The sequence below is a fragment of the Marmota monax genome, unplaced genomic scaffold (genome assembly GCF_021218885.2).
Source record: "Marmota monax isolate L192 unplaced genomic scaffold, Marmota_monax_Labrador192_F-V1.1 WCK01_AAM20220418_F8-fsc00286, whole genome shotgun sequence".
NCBI lineage: Eukaryota > Metazoa > Chordata > Mammalia > Rodentia > Sciuridae > Marmota > Marmota monax.
This window is the reverse complement of record NW_026692342.1, coordinates 1,579,397-1,598,665: the sequence shown is the minus strand read 5'-3', so window position 1 is coordinate 1,598,665 and position 19,269 is coordinate 1,579,397. Positions and strand designations below refer to the sequence as shown.

The following is a 19,269-nucleotide window of genomic DNA, read 5'->3' as shown; positions in this document are numbered from 1 at the left end:
TAATGTTTTAAAACTAAGGAGTGAGAAACACAGATTTAATCTGGGCATATTAATTTAGAGAAAACATGTGATAAGACATTGACTCTGACTGACAATTAAGGAATAAAATAATTCCTGCCAAGTTTATTTCTCTGCATGTATCCACTATTTATAAAACATTTGTGCTTCCATCTGTTTCTGTTTGGGATTAGTGGAACACCTGTTATTGTTTAGCTGGAGTTCATTATTAATTATTGGTAATGAGTTTTTTAAACTATAATTTGACTTTTCCCTCTGGGATTCAGTAATTCTCTTGGAGAATATTGTCACACCCTCAAACGGAGCCCAAACTGTAGTTCACAGTGGAAAACCTTGTTGATGCCATGTGCAGGTGCTGATACTGTGACATCAAGTCCCTAGTTTCACTTTATGTACCAAGAAATAAAATACTCCTAAGGTATCCTTAAAAGTTTTAGTTAACATGTACATTATATTAATTGAAGTGCTCTGGCTCCCCACAGTGAATAGTGAATGTGCAATATACTTTGATTGGAGATAATTCTTACTTCAGTTTAGATACCATCACAATATGCCAGTGTAAACTGTAGGATCAGATCATTTGCCCTATCTCAATTTCTCCTCTACTGACTCACTTTATATTAAGTTGGAGCAATAAGAATAAAGTCTGTTTAAATCTAGAAAGTGAACATATACTATCAAGGCTGGTCATATGAGCAGCTGGAATAGACATATATCTACTTTTTTTTTTAAAGATATGATGAACACTGAAGATTCCCCCCTGCCGAAAAAAAATTTCTTTATCTTCCCTTTAATATCAGAACAACCTCACCATGAGATCCCTTGATTCTGTAGATTGTCAGTGTTACATATTCGAATAGCTGTTCGAGGGGAGGGAGGGAAGGAAGAGGAGGGGGCAGGAGAAAGAAAGAGAGAGAGAGAGAGAGAGAGAGAGAGAGAGAGAGAGAGAGAGAGATCCTGTTCCTGTGGTGTCTGTCTTGAAGGTAATAACTGTCACTTTCCCTCTAAATATTAAGACTATCTTCTTGTTATTTTCTTATGAGAGAACTACTAAAACTGGTCAATACAGACATCATTTGCAACACTGCAAATCAATTCATGATGCTTGCTTTGTTTTCTCTAAAAATCAATAGTAGAGATGTTCAAGGTAAAATTCTTTTAGATTTATTTATATATGACCTTCCTAATAATTCCAATTTCCTCTTCAATATTTCATGGCTAAGCAAATTATTCTCAAGCAACACTTGTACCACTAGTTTAAACTCTTAAGGAAACATCATGATCTTGTCAGTTTCATATTCCTTCTTCATCAATTTCTACTTGGGCTTAATGAATTGAATGGATTTCTGAACAGAATCATCCAAGTTAAAGAGATGAATTTCTAAAAGTAAGAAATCACGTGGCTCACAGACCTCTTTATATTCCCTGTAGATGAAGAAAACAATTTAAATATCAGTACAAGGACTAGGGCAAGTGTGCTTTTGGTTAGAATTTTAAAGCTTTTTTTTTTCTTTTTAGCTTTCATCTCCATAGCTAGAAGGATTAAAGTTTAATATAAGTTAAAGTTCATTTCTTAGGAATTATCCCACCATTACAATCCCAGAAATTGTCTGATTTTTACTTGAGCCAAGAATTTATGTCAAGGTAATTTATTTTACTTTCTGTGTTGTTTACTTTCCTAAAATTGAGGGTACTCACCTACCAAAATCTTCTCTGACTATAATAGGGCATTCTTTGGCAGCCTGTATTTCAATTCAGTGGGTTTCAAGTCCATAGCTAGAAAATCCTCAAGTAGTTAAGTTAGTACTCTCACTTTATTAAGATCCTTTTCTTAAACTTCAGTGGTACTTTACTATATTTTTGGTTTAATCTTTCAGAGAAGAGGTCAAATGTAATAGCAGTATAGTCACTGTTATTTAATGGTTTAATCTGATATATTTCACTTGCTGTATTAAAGAAGACTAGGTAAAATTCATCCTTTCTTTATACTTTCCCCAAAAATCCTGCTCCAAGGTAGGCAACCTTCCAAAAAATATGCTCATTTTAATTCCAAACATCTAATTATTTTACACAACAAAAGCTTTGGGAGTTACAATGTTTAATCAGTAAGTATTTTTTGAATTCCCTCAGCCAGCTGATAGTCAAGAGACAAGACATGACTTGAATAACTGTATAACTAATAATAACTCAGTAAGTGTGCAATAGAGACCCTGAAAATATAAACACTACTCTTAGTACACCAGAAACAGTGATTTCAACTCACCACCTGGATAGCTTAATTATTTAAAAAAAAAGAATTAAATTATCTTAGAATATGTGGACAGTGAATATTTTGATGACAATTTACACAAAAATTAAGTGCTTATTTTATACATTCCCAATTTTAAAGATATGTATACTCTAAGTAGGAAACATCTTCAGAAAGGGACTCACTGCTCAGCAGCTCTCAGTCCTGAGTCTGCATTGAACCAATTCCAGATTTGAAACACATATTTAATAGGTTCCAGCATGGTATTAGAACATGGATCATTAAATGCAACAGTTGATTTATTGAAATCTGTGATGATAGATACTTCATTTGAAAAGAAAATGTTTTCGTCTTCATTCCATAATAGCAAAAATTTTTCATTTTTATGTTTGTGAACATGAACTAGAATAAAAAATTCAATCAGTTTTCTCATCCACACATTGTCTATTTCCTTCTGATTCTTGCCAATATGTCTAAGCCTTTGTGTCCATAAAACCACAGCGTTGAGCACATAGATCTTTAGATGAAAAGGATGCTACAACACGATCTTTTAGTAAAATAGCATGCCTTAGGTTCTTGCCATGCTGAAAGCCTAAGTAACTGAGAATAATATGTTTTTCTTTGAAATGTATTGTTCACTCATTCATTGATTTTAAAATCTGAGAAAATTCATTGTCATCTGAAGACATCTCACTTGTAGAATCAATTTTAATTTCAGCCTGATCATTAGAATCTAGCCTGTTGCTATCTTTTTGAATTCATCTTTTGATTTATTTAATAATTTTGAGGTATCTTTTTCTGTCACTTTTTTCTCTGCAGTAATGTGTGAAAAAGGAATATTCTGAATCTTCAACTGTTCAATGAAATTAAAATTAGGCTAGTAAAATGGTGTCCCTCAGCTTCTATTATATCTTCCTAAATAATGATACAAACTACTAAACACAGTCAGGTGAGAGAGCCAAAGAGCCAATTAAAAAGGAAACTTCTAGTTTCTGAGTTTACCTCAGAGGAGAAAAAAGGACTTGAGGTTTAGGTTCAGCAGAGAATTTTCTACAGGAATCTTTAACAAGGAGTATAAAACTCCACTGCTTTTCAGATAACATAACACAGATTTAAATATGTCACACAAAGAAGATAATATGGAAATATGTTAATAATTATTATTAAATAGACTTAACACCACAACTAAATTTAAAAAATGTATTGTTTAAAATAATTGACAAGATAATTTCTAAGTTAATGAAATGAAAAATGTTCAATATGTAAGAAAAATATGATTGTGAAGATTGCAAAGTGTGCCTTCAATTTTTAAAATTGTTCAATGTTGCTACATAGTAATTGCAATGGAGAAAACATTTTTATTCTATTTAAAATTAAATTTTCTTTTTGTTACTTAAAATTTCTATATATTAATAAGTCAATCAATATTTTTCTTTACAAACTTCTTAGGATAGCTAATAAATTAAAAACTAAACAAAACCCTCATATTACTATAATGGACCTCAATAGCACACTAAGAAACAATGGAGAAAATATAAATTTGGTGTGTCACTCAGGCTGGATATTAATCATTTGCCTGTTTGTTTTTTGAAACCTCAACTTTACCAAATTTGTATCTTGAGTCATTTATTAAAATTTATTTCTTAGATCTATGGAATATATAAAAATTGAAATGGGCTTGAGACATTTGTTAAGTCTGGCTATATGGAATTGAGGATACAGACATCAAGACTAAAGGGATATTTAAGGCTCAGAATCATGAAATCTTGAATTGTTCTTTTGTCATTATCTCTGCTAGACTCTTGAAATATTTTGTATTTTCCTAATAAAGACTTAGTAAGTGTATATTATAATCCTTTTCTTATAAAGGAAAGAATTGCAAGACAACCAGTTTATGTTATTTGTAAAGGTCTCACAAAGTTGCAGACAGATAATTCAAACTGAGGCTTATGAGTTTGTAAATCCTTAGGATTAATACCAAATCTATCTGTTTTCCAGATATAGATGAGGATCTGCTAGTTCCCTTTACTTGGTACTCAAGGAATCTAAAAAGAGAAACAAAATTGGAATTGCACAAGATGATTAGAAGAGAATAGAATTAGAAAGAGTCCTAAGGAGTGAGACAAAGCTTGATTTTAGAACAGTAGATAGAGAAAATTAACATGATTTTGGAATTGTAATGCACGTAGAATCATGGGATTTATACCAAAGAAGGGGAATGTCAAATTATTCAGAGTTCTTTGGAATGATAAAGCTAATGAATTGTCTAAGTAGGTGGTCTTGGGAGGACTGGGGTCCCAGCTTACTGAAGTAAACAGGGCTGAAGAAGGCAACTTTGAACTTACCATCCATCCTGAAAGCCACATATGGTACCCAGTTGCAAAAGGTGAACATGTGAAGATTCCCATCCAAACATCAGTTGTTTAGCACCTGCTAAATAACAAGGGTCATTATAGTTATTTTCACAGGATTTACTTCATTAATTCTCAAATAAAACTATGTAGTAAGCAGTTAGTTAATCAAGTGTGGTGTTTTGGGAAGAGGATATAGAAAGAGATGTAGAGTATCCAGAGAGGAACTAAAATAAGTCAGAGTACAAATTTTGAATAATTTCTACATGTTTAGCAGTCTAAGCCAAGCACACTAAAGGATATACAAATATTAAAATATAATTTCCAACTTTAACAAGTATATTAGAAAGAGAAAAATAACTAATAGATAAAAGAAAAAGATAAATTTGGGGAATAGGTTGCATAGTACAAACTATAAATGTTACAAGTTTCAGATGAGAGACATCAGTGATTCCTGCTATTAAGGAAAGGGGATCCACAGAGTCAGAAGGAGGAATGGTATTTGACTAAGTGCTAAGGAATACATAGAGCTTGCTTTATTTGTATATGAAAGAGGAAATGAATTGGAACATGGCAGTGCATGTGAAATTGATGTATTTATAAGACAGGATGAACTAAGATTGAAAAGCATCAGGAAATAAGAAACGAAATGCTTTTAATGTCACATTATAGGACACTTGGTCAGCCCAATAGAATTGATATTTGGCAAAGTCATTGACGGATTTAAGTACAAGAAGGATAATAAGAAAGCATAATTTCATAATATATGATCAGGCAGAACTCTACTTAAGGGACTGATGATGAGAGAAAATTTGTGGAATATTGCTAATTTTGGCATATGTAAACATAATTTTTAAGAAATGAAGGACAAATTTGAGAAAGTCATTATTCCTGGAGTGGTCATGGGAACTGTGATTAGGTGACTTATGAAATGGATGTTTCAACCCCCAATGCTACAAACTATCTCCAAATTGAGATTCAAGTAAGTTGTGAAATGTCATTGAGGTCTCAACTAAATGAAAATCAACAATGACTTAGGCAGGACTCACCTCCCAAAGCAGCACAGTAAGAGCTAGAATTGTATGTGTTCATAACCTAAATGAGGTTAACATTTTATTTTCCTTCATTAGATGACTTTTGATGTTATTTGATTTTTAGTTCATTTTTATTCTTCAGAGACACTCCTCTAATGCAGAAAATATATAGGAGTCAGAACAAACTCCAAAGAAAAACTGCATGGACTCAAACCTAGTCCATGCTACTTGGTGGAATGTGACTTTGTCATGTTGGTCAACCTCATTGAGTCCCTTCCTCCTTTGTACCATTAGGCTGGTAGTGGTAGGGTTGTGGAGTCAAAGAGTAGATAATCAAAGTACATTTGAAGTGTGTGGCCCTCTCTGTATTGGCTCCTCTTCATGGGTGAATACATAGCTGTGCCCTATCTCTATTGTAACAGAAGAGTTTTGATAAAGATAAAACAAACATTTTCCTCTATATTAGCCATTGCACATCTGTTTGCCTTGCTTCTACTGTCTATATCATATGGATAATCTTATTAAATATTTTATAGTGTTATATTGAAGATTGTGTTAAGATATTCTGTAGTACACACATAAAACAAGTTTGGTTCAGTGTTCTCTAGGTTCTAGGAACTATGATAGATTTTGAGGATGTAGCAGTAAACAAAATATGCCTGGTGCTTACCCTCATGAAGCCCAGACCAAATTTAAGCAGAGCTTATCTATAGTCAACAGTGTACAGTCAGAAAAAAAAATAGTTATTGTTGTTATTATTATTAAAAGAGAAGGAATAGAATATGATTAATACCTACAGTTGTAGTTATGCGTCTGTATTTAATATGCCTATGTAATTGGTCCTATGAAAGATTATAATAATAAAATGTATTGTTAGGTTTACATAAGCTGGAAGTGTGAATCTGTGATACAGAATAATATACTGAGGGCCTCAAGTAACGTTAACAATATAAACTCTTTGTAGTTAAGGGACAGGGGGGTTACAATAAAAACATGTCTTAACATAGTTAAATCAAAATGATTAGCTAAATGGCAATACATGCAAGATGAATTTCATGCCTACTATTGCAAAATGTATTTTATTTTTATGCATATATATTTCAATTAACATATAAAATTGTACTTATTTGTGGGGTGCTATGATACTTCAATACATGTATATATTATGAAATGTTCAAATCAGGCTTTTCATTCTGTCTTCAGATATTTGTCTTTTTTATGGTGAAAATATTAAAATATTTTCTTCTAGATTTTTTTAAATATAAATTTCTTTACCATTGCAATAGAACAGCAGCAACATAATTCTCCTGTATATCTGTAGTTCTGTACATCAATAGATGAATGGAGTTTTAAGAGTGTGATATATATGTGTGTGTATATATATACACACACACAATGTAATGCTATTCAGATTTGCAATTTTCATGTAGGAAATGTTCTAGTTCTCCAATTTGTGAGAAAATTTCCAATGAATCTATTGTGAATAATATCCCTTAACAATGGTAAAAAAGAGAAATTATAGTACCAAGAGAACCCAAGATACTAGAAGTTTAGACAGATATACAACATTTATCTAAAAGTGAAATCTTTCAGAAAACATTCTTGTACCCATTTCATTTATTGCAATTTAGGTCACTTTATGTATTTGATGGAATTCCCTTTGAATTCAGTAATGGAAATTTTGACCTATTTCTCAGAATTTGCTGAAGTCTGGAACATGGACTTTCTTCTTAATCTATAGTAAACTAAAGCCCAGAATCTCTGATTTAGCCATGTAATAACAAAAATGGGTGACACAACATTTACAGAATGAATTTCAGAAAGACTTCTGAAAAGCAAATGAAAAATTGTTGGAGCCGTAAGGTAGGAGAGGAAAGAATTAAGTAGAATGACTCTTGCCATAAAATGAGTTAACTATTTAAGAAAAAAATTAAATAAATATAGGCACGTTACTCAACTTTCCTGAGCCTGTTCCCTCATCTATAAAATGGAATAATAGACATTACTTTATAGAAATAAGACATGGTTAAACTTATGCACATGCATATACACTTGGAACACATTGAGCTATCATAATCATAACAAACACTATTTAAGTGTCTCATTGGGGATGATGATTCCCACATATAGCAAAATTGGTGTTTCTCTACCCACTACTTTTTTAAGTTTCTGATTCAATTATCAAACATTATTATGATTCCCTGCAGAGCAAATTTTTGTTTGTTTGTTTGTTTTTACTGCCTTATATACACCATCAACAAACATTTGCCTTTAAATCCCCACTGCCTTATACTTTTATACCTTGCCAGAAACATGGTATGTGTGTTGAGATGAATTCGTGATGTACAATATTTATCTCAATGAAAAAAATGGTGTTTATCCCAGAGTAGACCTCTTTATTCATTCGTAGAAATAATCTTGTTATTTTAAAAGATGACAGGTTTCTAAGTATTGCAAATAGGCCTCTGTAAAGATTTCTTAAAGAGTTACTGATAGTATCTCGGGAGACAGAAGCTTGGAATTAGCAAAGCTGAGCTTGATGCAAGCATCAGTAAACTGCAGACAGTATACATAATTAGGCTAAACAGAAAAAAAAATGAAAGTCTATGTTTAATGATGGGAGTGCCTAGTCCCTGGACTTGCCATAACCCTGGGGAGAGTTACCTTCTGATTACTGGAAAGCTGTGGAAACTGTTTGAGGTAAATGTATCAAATTGTCATGCTTGTCTGAATCAATCCATGAAACATTCTAGTCACTCTGATTAGCTGGGATGCATATAGAAATAGATGCAAGTACTTCCAAGCAGATTCAATTCCATTGATGCTTCTTCTCCCACACTTTTAGCTTCCTTAGGATAAAACACTTTTAGGTTTGGGGCAAAAGCTAGTAAATAAGTATTCTCTTCTTTTAATACATTGTTCATATGGCTTCATTTTCTCTATGTCTAAAGGAAACAGAAAGAAGGCCTAAGGTTTCATTTTTCTCACTTGCTCAGAATTTTTTCTCCTAGACTTCTGAGAGAGGCACCAGTTTCTACAGAAACGTCTTTTCTGTGAGGGAACATTTATTAAAGTGTCTTTTTGGTCTAGCCTTGTCACTATTAATGGCATAGACCTGCTGTCAGACAAGAATAAATTCCTTCTCAGGTAACCTACTGGGACTATTCAAAGCCTGCCCTAAACGTGTGAAAAAGAACAAATAATACAGAATAATTTGAATTGCTGCATGAGAATCAAGAAAAATTAAAGCTTAATCAAAGAATTATCAAATTAATTAAATGTTATTTACTAATGTGTCATGTTTTGCAAAAATGTCATCTTTCAGCTTATAAGAGTAAGAATTAAAAAGGAATTCTAGTGATTTATGTGAGTACATCCCTCCAGTGTTGTGATCTTAGATACAGTGAATTAAAAATACCCAGTATAAGACTCTAACCATTCAAATAGATGTTCAATTCTTATCCCTTTTCTTAAGAAATCCTTATTTTAAATGTGGAAATAATGCATAGAATTCATAGCTGCTTATATATAGCTAACTATTTTCAGAGAGGTCTATTTGAGAAGCAAATCTTTTTTTTTTCCTTAGCTTTTTTTTTTCCTGTATAGCATTTTTATGTTTGCATGAGATTAAGATAGTTTTGTAAGAGTAACTTTAGTGTTAATGACTTTAGGGTGTTCAGCTAGTTGCTCAACATTTTTGAGTAGCTCTATAACTTCTGTCCTAGCTTAATATATTTTATATTTTAGTTTTCTAAAATATGCTATGATAAGGCACAATACTGTTATTTGCACATAGTAGTACTAATTACCCCAAATTTGGAGGGCAATTTGTTTTGACTATCTATATCTTCATCAACATCCATGTTTAGATGTTCAAAGTCCTTTGATTAATCAATTTCCCAGCAGTTGCTGAATCTCTATTACATACTAGATGCTAGTGGTCATAACATGAGCTTCAAAGGAGAAGGTGATAACAACTCAATCAAAGATTATTTCAAATAAAGCAATGAACTATATAAAGCAGTGAAGGTAGAAAAATGAAAGGAAGTACTAATTAAGTACTAAATCATCTGCTGCAGATTATTCTCACTATAAATACCTAAAGAATAGGGGCTGCAGTGTTTGGGGCAAGCTTCATCGGGCATTTCCTGCCTATGTTCAGAAATCTTCTGTTTTATTATGGTTTTTATTATTAATTACTTACAATGGCTCAATATTTATTCCTCTTTGGATGGCCAATCATTTTTTTTTTATTCCTATAGGAGAAACTGTAAAAGGAGAATTTTTTTAAATTAATACTACCAAGCAAGGAATCAATACAGGATAAAAACTGAACAAAATAACATCAAAACATATAGATGTCATCTACACCACAGTTTTCTTTCAAATTTGACCCCATCTACCTTACTGTCTGTCCTTTGTCATTTGCACTTCTTTATTTATATTCTGTCTTCAAAACACCTAGTACTTTATTTTATTCCATGTTTCTGCTTTATGATTGGTGCATTGCTTTCCTGAGGGAAAAAGTGTCACCCACATACCACTTTTCATTGCTATCATCCAGTGCTTAGGTAAAAAGCCCTTGTTTAGTAGACAAGACTCATTTGTAACAATTGGACTGTCATATAAAAGGTGAGTGAAAATAGATGTGAAAAAAGCACCATATGCCCTATTGAAACACTTTGTGAGCTACAAACTGATGATTTAATATTCTTTTATATGGTGGTTCCATAAGAGGGAAGCCTTTTCCATTTTCCATAATTTATGGTAATGATTATATCAATAATGATTTTCTCCCAGAGGAATATGATTTTTTATGTAATTATGAATAGCCTCCTGGCAGACACTGGATAAACAGGGTACATTGTTTTAAATGACAAAATATTATCAATTACACAGAATTTAAAACAAGAAGAGAGATTGGCTGACCTCCAAACATGGCATTCATGTGAGAATACATTTGTGAATTTAATTATGGTGCTAAGGCTATTAAATAACATTTATTAACACATTCCCATTTTATCCTTTTTTTTGTGACATATTTAAATTTATGTTATGGGCCTGTAGTTGAAAAGATGTGGAGTTTTATCATCCTTATTAAAGCATCCTGTAGAAAATTCTCTGCTAAAGCAAAACCTCAAGTCCTTTTTTTTTCTCCTCTGAGGTAAACTCTGAAACCAGAAGGTTCCTTTTTAATTGGCTCTTTGGCTCTGCTTCAGGCTTTCATGTCTCTTTGAATTGCTTGTGAATATAGAATATTTGCTTGTGTTAGAGACAAAACAAACAAACAAACAAACAAACAAAATGTAGAGATTTTCCTGCAGGTAGAAAATAAAGGAAAAACGGGAAGTGGGGCAATCACAAGCTTCTTCCTTTTTTGCTCAGGCCCTGGTGGTATGGAAATAGCTTAAAGAGTGATTAAAGAATGCCAAACTCATTTATTTTTTCTATATGAATGAGATCCTTGGAGAGTAGAGCAACAACCCTATTTTCCAAATGTCTGTAATTGCTTTAAAAAATTATCCCCTTGCATTCCAAGATAACAAAAAAGGAAATTCCCAAAGAACTTTGCTTTGTATGCTAGAATTAGAGATGTGGGAAAACTCAGTCCTCCAGAGATCAATCTGCGTTTGGCTTTTAAGGATTTTTGAGGACTTTCAGAGAAGAAGACAATATAAGGACCATACATAATGAGAAGATTCAACACTTACTGAGTGCCTATGTAAGGCCAGGTACTGCCTTAAGCTCTGGGTAGGGATCATTTCATTTCATTGACATAAAGGGCTACCAGTATCTTTATAACTTCACCTAAGAAAAGTGAGAGAAGTTCAACTAAGGGGGAGTTGTTTAGTAGATTTACTGAGATGCCCATATGCTATCCCCAGGATTTAAAAAGAATTACAAGTATGTTTTACCTTTGGGATCCCCCCCTACCTTTTTTTTTTTTTTTTTTTTTAGTTTTCTGCACTCTCTTTCCTAAGTAGTATAATTCAAACAACTACATAATCACAGTTTTATATGATTTAAATTTGACATGTACTCCTAAGTCTTTGTATCATAACTTCCATAAAAAAGCAAGTACTTTGGTGATAACCTTTAGGTGCCTCATTAGTTGGCAAGTGAAAGAATTGGAGGACTCCTGATGTAAGTGCACAAGGACCTTATCACTAAAATTGTTGAGGGAATCTTGGGTATGGTTTGCTCTTAAACTTTTCTGGGCTTCCTTAAAATGGCCACAAAACTTGACAAAATATTGCCCAGTATAATTGTTAGATTTTAAAATATTATTATTACTATTATTTTTGTGATGCTGGAGCTTAAACCCATGAGTTGCTCTATCTTGAGTTACATCCCCAGGCAATTTTATTTTGTGTTTGGTTATGGAGTCTTGCTAAATTGCTGAGGTTGGCCTTGAACTTGTGATCCTCCTGCCTGGGAACAGAGGAGTGCACTACCCTAACTGGCTATGACAATTATTTAAATGAGAATGCACTCAATCAAATTAATATTTTTTTTTCCTACCAGCCTTGGCCTTTGTATAAAATTAAAATATATTCACACTCATCTGTATCTCACATTCCCTTTTCCCTCACTGTATATGCAATTTTATATGCAATTTGCTGTGGGGTTGAAAGAGGAATTGTTTGGATAACTTGAAGAAACAATTTAATAAACATGAAGAAATAAAAATTCTGAAAGTTGAAAATACTCTAGTTGACAATCTAGCTAGGGTTATGGAAATAAATTATTGTAATTTGGGGACAGGTCTTTAAGTATGGGATCTCTACAGTGGGCTACTTCAAGTCAATTCATTACTGATGCTAAACAGAACATGACCACTGAAGAAAACTATAAAATTAGTTTATTTTTGTTAGTAGATACTTGCAAAACTTTCAATGATAAGGAGGTCATTAATTGTAAGAGTTCAAATTATTGTCATTTATCTTGACTTGCCAAACAGAAAAATAAAAAATATATATTTTCATCTTAAGTTTGACCTCAATGCATTACCTTGGTTTAGCTATTTATCCTTCCAGGGACCATTTTCTAACCATCTTAAAAATTAAGGTGTTGGAAGGGCTGATTTTAAAGTCACTTTAATATTCCTTAACTCTATGATTACAATTCTATGTATCTATGCATCTACTTTTGTTATATCTGAACATTCAGTATTCTGTCATAAACCAGGTGCAAAATGAATGGAACAATGAAATAATCTTGAATCAATCACATTTGCTTTCTTTAGTTGTATGCTGTATGGAAAATTATTTCTACTACATAAATTGAAAATAAGGAAGAAAAAAACATTAACACCACCATTATCATTTTTAATCAAAAGAGTGTATGAAATATGTATTTGGCTGCTATTCCTTGCTTTCCATCAAAGTGAATATGCAAATATATGATAACACATGAAAATATTAGAGAAGATTTATATCAGGATGCAAAAAAACCATCCCAGTAGAAACATTGTGGCCTGGAGGATACTCTTTGATCTAAGAAGTTGAAGCTTTTGTAAAAAGCTTACAGTGGATCATTTGGCCAATTTTTGCTAAGTAATCCATTTGCTTAAAACTTTTCTAAAATTATGAAAAAAATCTTGATAATTAACTAATCATATATTACCAATTATATATTTTAGTAATAACTCAATAATGTAACTATGGATTCATCTTCTGAGCCTCTCTATATAGGTACTCTGACAAAAATCTAAACTATATATATAGGAATGACAGTCATGACTAAGCAATTAGTTGATGAACAGCAAGTAGCTGAGTGTATGGAACACATGCTGCCTTTATCAGAGTTCTGTATTTATTTGTTTCCAAATGTCCAAGTCAGACTGTGAAAGTCATTCTTTATTTTTTTCTCACTCATCATATCAAAATATATTAAAAATCATATTAGGTCTACTTCAAAATATAGTTTGAACTCATCTACTTCTCTACAACTTGTTTTTCATTGACCATATATTTTAAATCACCATCCATTACTTTGAGTAGCATTCCTTATAACCTTTTCCTGATAAATTTTGTAGTAGTATGTTTATTTCCATTTTGCTTAATTAGCTGCTATTTTTGCCTCAGACCAATAGACTCTCAGCCCCATGAATTAGGAGATTCTGTTCACCATTATAACTAAATATCCTAGAAAAGTATCTTGTAACAGGTTTTCAATAAACATTTGTTGCAAGAGTAAATTATTCTCCACTGTGAACGACCTAGTCCAGGCAAGTATCATCCCTCACCTAAGTCACTGTAATCACTTCCAACTGACCTGCTATTTCTCATATGTTTTCTTTACAAACTTTATTTTTGCTCACAAAGATATAAATGATCTTTTTAAAATCTACTTATCATACTAAACTTTTTTTAAAAAATTTACTATTACCATTAGAAGAGTCCAAACTGCAAAGACATTCTAGGATGCTCTGTATGATGTAGTAGCATTTACACATAACCCTATATAGATTTTTGGGGCCCTGTTTTTTGGTGACCCTGGTGTTACTTCACTGTTCAACTTAACCTCATCTCTTTCCCGCAATCATTCTTTGCCTCATCAACCTATTTTGATTGTCCTGCATTTATGGGATCTGAAATATTCTGTCTTGCTTGTTAATTGCCAGCATTGCTTTATCATTAATGTAAAATTCATGACAACAAGGCACTGCACTGCTGTCTCAGTGATTTCATTTGTATGATTATCTCCATAAACACTCACAACAACCCAGCTGGAACACATACTATTGTCTTCATTTTACCTTGAAACAACTGAGACCTCAGTTAATTGATAATTGCCTATTTATGGTCTACCCATTTTGCAAGAACAGGTCTCTTCAAGGCACTCAATAAACATTGTTGCATGAATAAATGAATTTCCTATGTGACCTACCTACCTAGTTCAGTCCAGCATCATCTCTTACTTGGGTCACATGTCCTGTACATCATATGCATCATTGTATACTCAAAGCAAGCCTTAAGTAGTCATATAATAACTACTCAAGAAATATACATTAAAAGATTTTGTGAATAAGTAGGGGGTCTACAGTGGAAACCAAAAACCCAAGCCCTAGACTTGAGCAACATATCATACCCAAGTCCAGATATTACAGTTTATAATAAATTTTAAAAATGAATCTCTATCATTAAAGAGAAATATTTGCAATTAATCATTTTGCCAATGAGAGAGCAAATTACAAGTTTTAAAAACTGAGAGATTGGTAAAAAAATTCTAACATCACAGTGCTCTGGACTATGACAAGGCTCTAGGAGTGGTAATGGTGAGTGAGGTTTCTCGGTATTTTTTGTTTGTTTGTTTGTTTTGTTTTGTTGTTTCTTCTTTACCAAATCCTTTTTATTTCCCCATTTAGACTGACTGTGTTTTGGTCTTTTATAATCTAAACTGTCTTTCATATTCTCTCTCTCTCTCTCTCTCTCTCTCTCTCTCTCTCTCTCTCTCTCTTTGATTTTCCATGCATACCTCTTTCATACTGTTGTGTCTTTCTTTGAGGAGAATTGTAGGGTTATCCTTGGGGTTGAGAGGTTTCTGGAGCATAAAAAGGATGCAAAGTCTAGTTGTGGAATTTCAGCAATACAAAATTTCAATTCTAAAGATTCCTATTTGGAAGTAAAAACCATTCCTACCTTCCCACTTCACACAAACTTCTCCCTTCTTTAGATGATTTTCAATTAGATAGGTCTCTGTTTGACAGAAAATTGAGCAAATTGGCAAATCTGAAATTATTGAGTGGCAATTTAGGATTTTGACAGATGAGTGGGAAAGGAGTGGTTGTAACCGATATCACTCTGGAGTCCTACTTCCATTTGGAAGTGCTCCAAGAATATAAGGCAGGAGGTAAATTCAGTAAGGAGACTTGAAGGTCAAAGTACTCCTATTAATGCATAGCTTAAGCATAATCTCATGTCTTAGTTTAAAATATAAAAATGTTTAATTTATATTCCTTTAAATTTATTATTTGTTAAGTTCTAAACTTTAAAAAATATTATTCTACAAATTACAAACATAGTCTAGGAAATGTGCCAATTTTTAAGTGACAATATTACTTTAAAAACTTGACTATTATTTTCTAACTAAACTCATATCTTCCCACTGTATTTATACATTTATTTATTTATTTTAGTACTGGGGATTGAACTCCAGGGCACTCAGCCACTGAGCCACATCCCCAGTCCAATTTTGTAGTTTATTAGAGACAGGATCTCATTGAGTTGCTTAGCGCCTCACCATTGCTAAAGCTGGCTTTGAATTCCTGATCCTTCTATCCCAGCCTCCCAAGCTGTTGGGATTCCAGACTTGTGCCACAACACCCAGCCCACTTTATTTTTAAGTCATAGGTCTCCAAATGCCTTGAGACCCTCATACCATCCCCATCCCAAGATCCACTCCCACTCAGTGTTTGGAGGACTGGAGGTCTTTCCAAAATGTTTATAGTCCTTTGAGTATAAGTCTCGATACCTTCAGGTAAACACACTCAGGGTCTAGAGAATAAAGTCTCTATAAGACATTATAGAAAAATATATCCTCAACATTTGTTGCAAGATTTGGCAGAAGGTAGGCCCCAGTTGTCTGCAAATGGTTTCCCATCAGGGAATTTCATTCACAAAGAAATTAAACAGATTCAACTTTAGTAGAGTGAATTGCATTTTTCCTTCATACAATCTGAATTCAGCACATAGCCTCCTTCCTACTTGACTTGAGATTCTAAGTAATCCCATTCATCATTTTAGCAAAGTAAAGAAAATGTCAGTCACTTAGATCATTATAAGAAATGCACACTGTATACTATCCCCTATAGAATTTGACTAAACCAAAACAACTAAATTGACTTGTGTAGGAAAAAACTCAAAACAATAAAATATTGGCAGCTTACAAACATGCAATTCAGGTATTATGGAAATAAGCCAACTGAAATCACTCAAGAAGCAAAAATAAAGCCAATTCACTAAGTTTGAATGTCAGAAAGATTTTCAGGTAATAGCATGTAAAGTGAAGGGTACCTTTAGAGTGACAATGTAAATTTCAGCAACCTGAATCTTTCCTTCAGAGAGTAACAATTCACAGGAATTCCAAAGGAATATATTCTTAATAAAATTGTAAGACCTTTTCCTGTGAATGAATTCTGCTCTTTCTGTCATGTTCAATTTTATCTGTTTTTGTTTTCTTACTTTAAAAGACGGCTTCAAATCCTCTTGTGTAATTAGATGGGATTTAAAGTGTAAAAATATTATGAGAAAAAGAATTAATATTATGAGTTTCTACTGTGCGTTAGGTGCTTCCTCACTTAAACCTTGTAACACCTTAAAAACCTACCTTCATGTTATAAAATCCCTAACAGAGGCTTGGAAACGACATGAGATTTTCAAGTTTATATAGCTAATAATGTCAAGTGTTGAAGCTGAAACTCTCACCCCCATTTGAACTCTCAGCATGTAGCTTATATCCTAAACAAATTTACTTTTACATTAAAATTATATAATAACCATAAAATTCTATCAAATATAATTTATATGTGATGCATATTATATTCATCTTCCATTTGTATGTGTGTGGGGGGGCGGTGCTGGGGATTGAACCTAGGGCTTCCTGCATTCGAGGCAAGCACTCTACTAACTGAGCTATATCCCCAGCCCAATAGTATATTCATTCACATAGTAAAATGATCTCTGATTTCAATTGGATTCTCTGACATTATTTAAAGAGAGAAGGAGACTTTCTATATATCTGTGCTAAAGTCATGTGTCATGGTCAGATATGGCTTGCCTAATTCACTTTGGTGTTTTCCAGTTACAGTAAAAGCTTGTCCCTGCCAGGCATAGCTCTCGCTGTCTCCATGGAGGCTGGTGGACACTTAGTTTTCCTTTTCCTTTTTTTACTTGTGGTCCTACTTCTTCATTGAATTCAATGCCATGCAGTCAGCCATTTTAGAGGGACAAATTAAGTTCATGATAATTGTAGAGGATTTGTGAAGTGAATTGGATGGTGCATTTCATGGGGGCAGATGTATCAGTTGGTTTGTTCTAATAGTTCTACAAAGTTTGGCATTAGGGCAATTTTTTCTTTATTTCTTTCCTTTTTTTTTTTTCCTCCACCAGAGACTCTCTACCTGGAATCACTTCCTCTGTCTCACCCTTCTTTACCTGGCAATTTCCTTATAGACATTTAAATTAACTTTCTTAAGATTCTTTGTGTAACACAGGCTGTTAATATAATTTTTGTGTCATCATACCATCCCAATGAAAGCTTGAGAAACTTTTAAGAGTGGCTCTCAAGCAAGGTTTAAAAACAGATCTTTCAAAGTATACACCTTTTTTGACCCACAAAGAAGTTGGAGTTGTTGGGGTGGAAGATTCACTTCTCTCTCCTTCCTCAGCTGTAATCAGGACCTGTAACAGAAGAACTTCTTCTGCCAGTCTTAGGCACTCTGGAAGGAGCATTCACCACTCTGGAGTTTGCACTGGAATTCAGCTCCACATCTTAGGAGCTGCTTAGCTTGATCCTGTTATCCTCAGTCTCCAAAACTATACAATGAGAATTATATCTACATTCTAAATACCCCCTGAATGCTAAATGATTTTAATGCATAAAAAACTAAATAATTCTTGGCAGATTGTAAGCACTTACATTACCTAGGAAAAAATCATGTAGATCCAGCTTCCTTTTGGATTTTCTAGTCTCACTTTTTCTTGGCTTGCTAACAAATGAACTTCCTGTTACATTATATTTCTCTTAAGGCTTTATCCCATGAGGAAAAATGTTAATAATAGTATGGATTTATATTTTTTTTCGGCACATGGACTGTTGTGTGATATGCAAAAATATGCTTTGCTTTTATGCTCTTGGCATGTTCATGAGAAGATCTGTATGGGCACAACTGCAAGAAAATTCTGTAATAAATTAAGACTGAGCTGTACTTAACATAAGGGCTTAGCCTGGAATGTGGTGTGTGTGCAACTCTGATTGCTCCAGTCACTAAACCATAATTTGCCACAGAACTAAGTTTGAAGAATTTTAAGAGTGGAAACTTACAGGAAGCAGGCAGTTTTGCTGACACTTGATAATATCTAGTTGTCAATGAGATTTTAAAAGGTACACATGCTCATGTCGATTCCTGGAAAAAAAAAATAAAAGTAAAGTAAAGAAACATACAACAGGAACTTACATGATGAAAAGTAATGTTAAAACATTTTGCAAGCATTTCAAATGGGATCATGTGATTGCTAATGTTTACAATTCATAAGTTAAATGGTATTGGCTAATTAAAGAAAGCACTTGAGATAAGAAAGAATTCAGAAATGGTTGTGGGAGAAAAAAAAAACTGTCTTGATTAAGCTATTTTTGGTTTAGTTATTGGAGCCTAAAACAAAGCTAAAATGATGGCCAAAATTGGTTCCTAAAGAGAAAAGCTACTGAAAAAGAAGGTTAAGAAGCCAAAGGTGAGCAGAGGAGATATGGTCTTTGATTTGCTCCAGTAACAACTGTGCATGGAGCCCTTGAACCTGATGAAATGTTAATCTTTGGAATGTAAATACCTGGAAATTTCCTTGTAAATGATTCAAGGCTGAATGATGCTCTGTCTTAACAGGGCAACGATCTTTCA

General features: G+C 33.1%; 1 long non-coding RNA gene across 2 annotated transcripts; it reads right to left on the bottom strand.

Moving 5' to 3' along the window:
- Nucleotides 1-782: 782 nt before the first annotated feature.
- LOC131424091 (uncharacterized) lies at nt 783-18,849 on the bottom strand. Of its 2 annotated transcripts, none has more exons than XR_009226577.1 (3): nt 18,699-18,849; nt 4,612-4,699; nt 783-1,443 (listed from the first exon to the last, which is right to left on the bottom strand). It is a non-coding gene; the product is annotated as an uncharacterized LOC131424091 (long non-coding RNA). The 2 variants fall into 2 exon arrangements; XR_009226576.1 differs by lacking the exon at nt 783-1,443 and adding an exon at nt 4,279-4,311.
- Nucleotides 18,850-19,269: the final 420 nt, after the last annotated feature.